Genomic DNA, 4409 nt, shown 5'->3' with positions numbered 1-4409 from the left:
GTGGATGATCCTGGAAAAATGGATGGATGGGTGACTTCCTGAATAGATGACTGGTTGGATACATCAATGGGTGGATGGATTGTTGGATGTGTTGGATAAATGGATAAATAAATATGGATGCATGGACCGGAGAATGGCAACATGGATGGATAACTGGACAGTATGTGTCACCAGTATTGAAGTTACTTCCAAATCCGATGCCAAGGTGAATATTTGCAAAAGTTGTACCATGTATAACAGTTACATTTGAAGGGTGGTGGGTAGAGATGAGGTAACACTGTTCGGATCAGCCATTCCGAACAGCACGCTCCCATAGAAATGAATGGAAGCACCTGGCACAGCGACCGGCCGCTGGCAAAGTGTATGTGCCAGGTGCTTCCATTCATTTCTATGGGAGCGTGCTGTTCGGAACGGCTGATCCGAACAGTGTTCGCTCATCTCTAGTGGTGGGGTTTGTAACCATATCTAGTAGAATTATATATCCTAGCCCCATTCTGTTTATTCCCAAGATTTGTGTTGTAGGGATTTGTAACTCATCTCACCCTAGGACTAATAAGTAGGGTTGAGAGATTGGGATCGGAAAAAATCGGATCACGATTGGCGATCAAGCAAATTTCACAATCGGGATTGGCTCTAAAATGATTGGAAATTGGATTTTAAAATCAATCCTGAAATCTCAACCTTACTAATAAGCCATGATGGTAGATGTAGTCATGGACCTACTTCTAGATGGGATCAGTCCCAGAAACCATGACTGCAACACTAGAGTCCTGAAGTAAAGTAGAACCTTAAAGTGACCCGAGGCAGGGTTCTGGGCAGTCATAGACTGTGGGCCAGTGGGCCAGTGGGATCTCTGTATACAGTAGACATCTGACCAGTGTGCTCACTATTGTGATGGGACGGGAACAGCAGCTCATTTGGCTTTGAAGTTTTGGTGTAGATATAAACTACATAAAATCCTTGTCATGGACCAAAGTGACAAAAAAAAAAAAGAAAGAATCTGTGACCAGAGGAAAATTACAGTCATATGTTAGACTCAGAGGGTTAACTAAAATCTAGATGTGGGTTCAGTTGTACAAATGAGATGTCTCAATCCTTAGATTTTCACAAATTTCCTTAATGACTCCAATTTCTCATAAAACAAATGAAATACAATATTGTAATATGTTAGCAAAACCGGAACAATCACTGAATGGCCACACCCAGATAGCTAAAAAACAACTCCTTATGGAGTTTCAGAAAATTATGATTTTTCCCCCAAAGCTGCTTATCTAAGGGTACGCATCCTAAAATGTGTAAAACAAAGAGGAAGGGAAAGGAGTACAGATGAGAGGTTCATTATGAATTTTTCGAAAATTTCAGGATCACCTGAATCTGAAATAAATTCTTGGGACTTCTTGGGACTTGGGACTCTCAGGCTGGATTCACAGAGTGTTGGAGTCTCTTTAGGTGGTGTTGGCCAGCACATATGCTTAAATTGGAATGACACCGTGAAGGTTAGCCTGGCCCCTGAATAAGGAGTCTCTTTAGGTGGAGAGGCGTCCTGCAAGTAGGACTATTCTCTCTGCCAGTTTCAATATAAAACTGGTGGACTCCATTAAAGCAGACAGGGTCTCCATCTTTCAGGTTCCCATGTGGACCTGAATATGAAAACCCAAACGCTTGGGTGAACCTAGTGTCAAAGTGTGGAAAAATAAGAACAGTTCTGCTCAACTTCCCCCGCCTTTCCTGAGCTCCCTTCAAGTTTCTGGTCTTCTGTGTGTCTTCTGGCCTCCAGGTTGACATCAGACCACAACCATCTAGACACCAATGTGCCCAATGTGACTACTGAGGCCCAATTACAGACCCCTAGGACTATTGATATCACCCAAAGACCTGAAGACACCTGGAAATGAACACTAGATGCTTGAGGCATCCCAGGAGAGAGTGAGGAAAGGCGAGTGACTGTTTTTTTTTTTTGCACCTCTCCAGGGGCTTCGATTATTATACTCTGGGATCTATAATTATACCACTTCCAAGACTGGTGGTTGAACGTTGCGAATATATTCACCAATAGAATTGACACCTACGCATGTATACCATCCAGTCCACCCTCCCCCCAAGCATACACCGTATCATGAAGTTAGAGCATCAGCATTATAGCGTCCTTATTGGAGTCTTATTAAATAAATGGCGTAGCTGGCCCTTTAAAACAATCACTTTTAATTGGAAAATGGCTCTCAGCAGGCGCTTTATTACGTAAATGCTTCCCAATAAATGGTAGAGGGATCGCGAAGACGGCAGGAGCCTACGAGAGCGGCTTCTATAAGTAGAATAAATCTTTCCCCGCGATAAATAAATCAATTTAATATGATAATTAGTGCAGGAAGCTGTAACAGAAGCGTCCTATTACCGGACTCCACATCCACTCCCGCTACTATGCCGCTTAATTTAATTTATGCGACAAAAAAACTTAAACAAATCGACTTAATGTTGAGAGTGCGGCCTTGTAAGATACTATTAGGCGTCGGGCGCGGTAATGTAAGTAAATGATTCCTTCACCCACTCAATCCATTAATGAACGGGAGAAGTTGTTAATTTAGGATTGCTTTTACAATGTTTTGTGCGCTAATCCTAATGCACGGGATATGTTTATGCGCGAAGGTAATTCTCGAAGCGAAACCATTCAGAAGACTAAGATCCGTCTTCTAACGCTCAACGAGGGTCTTTACGTTTTATAAAGATTTCTTTCATACGATTATATTAAAGGGAGAAAAAAAAATCGGAGTCTTCTGTTTGCCGGAATATTCAGAGTTAGGTATTGGGTTCGTGAACATGATTCCGTACAATACGTAGGTTGGAATTTGGGTTGTGAGAAGAGTTGTGAGGTTCAGGCAGCAGGACTTGGTCAGTCCAAATTGGAATGGCTATAGTTATACTCTGTGGTCTGATCAGATCCCAGGATATAATTGGTGAAGGACCAGGGGAGGTGCGGACACATAACAAACAGTCTTACTCACCTCTCCTGGGCTCCATCATCCATCGGCATCCGTGTTGGCCCATGACCTCTTCCAGCCTCTTGAACGACATCAATGGCCCCATGTGACATAATTTTGATGTGTCCCATGTGACTGTAGTTCAACAAGTCGGAAGAGGTATTAAGAGGATGGGGAACCGCAACAGAGCCCAGGAGATGTGAATACGACCGTTTAATAAGGATCTATGGTTGACAAACTGGAAATGTTTGGGAACTTTGTAACAATCTCAACTCAGGATATGTTTAGGTTCATCCCTAGTTAGAATGAGCTCTCTATAGTTTGTACCAACCTCATTTCTTACAAAGGCATTGCCATATGACATGCTCCATTGGATGCCATATTACGAGATGTTGCTTTTATGGAGGACTATTCCATCATGTCAGTGATGTATGACAGCACATGAACTTCTCTTGGGTTCCTAGCACACCGCTGTAAGGACTATAAGCACTTTCATGCATGATCAGCGCTCACTCGACCTTGTGCATGAAATATTCTTCTTAGTAGTGGAAATCTGGCAAAACATAAGGGAATGCTAGGGCATGCTGGGTTTGCAGTGCCAAGGCAATTTAGGCACACATGCTCAATGTATGTCGATGAAGCCTTGAGTAGACAGTGGCCTATTGTGACTCTGGTTCCCAGGGGCCTAAATATATCTATATATGGACCTATGAAAACCGGTGTACAGTATGTAGAATTAGTGGTCAAATCGGGGCCTCTATAGATGAATGAACTTGTAAAATTAATTTTGCAAATTTTTGCAAGGTTCAACCACCAGTTTGGGTTCAATCGCGCACACTGATACTCACCTGTCCTCATATATCCAGGGCTCTCTTGTGGCATCTGATGGCCTTTGCTTAAGTCTTCAGTCCTCTTCTGGTCTCTTTCATCCTCGTGGTTGATCTCAATGGCCCTTGGGACCACTGAAAACTGTGATTGAGCCTCAGTAGTCACATGGGGTGTGCCCATGTCAGGATGTCTCACATCACCTACGTGACATCTGAAACCGTCACAGGCATCAACTGTCCCCCATGGAGGACGATGTCAGCCAGTAGACTGGAAGAAGACTGAAGATGCCCATGAAGAAGGACTGTACGCTGCAAAGGAGCCCAAAGGAGAACCTGAAGAGTCCCCAAGTATAATAATGATTTTTGAGTGGCACATCCAAAATTTTGGGAACATTTTTTACAATCTGGCTAGCTCATCTCTATTATAGTCAAAAACTACAACTGTGGCCACCCGTAACTTGTCAGCAAGACCCCAGTTTCTCGGGATATAAATTCAATGGCCAAACCCTGGACAGTCTGCAGTACACATCACAGCCACTGGGTGGCTACACATACACAAATACAGGATAGACGTCTCATGACAGAGTATTGCAAAAAAATTACATTT

At 43.1% G+C, this 4409-nt stretch overlaps 1 non-coding gene across 1 annotated transcript; it reads left to right on the top strand.

Moving 5' to 3' along the window:
- Window positions 1-1449: 1449 nt before the first annotated feature.
- Window positions 1450-1553, top strand: LOC142214752 (U6 spliceosomal RNA). Its single transcript, XR_012717315.1, has one exon. It is a non-coding gene; the product is annotated as a U6 spliceosomal RNA (small nuclear RNA).
- The last annotated feature ends 2856 nt before the right edge of the window (window positions 1554-4409 follow it).

Source organism: Leptodactylus fuscus, chromosome 7 (assembly GCF_031893055.1).
Source record: "Leptodactylus fuscus isolate aLepFus1 chromosome 7, aLepFus1.hap2, whole genome shotgun sequence".
NCBI classification, from domain to species: domain Eukaryota; kingdom Metazoa; phylum Chordata; class Amphibia; order Anura; family Leptodactylidae; genus Leptodactylus; species Leptodactylus fuscus.
This window is presented reverse-complemented; position numbering and strand designations above follow the sequence as displayed.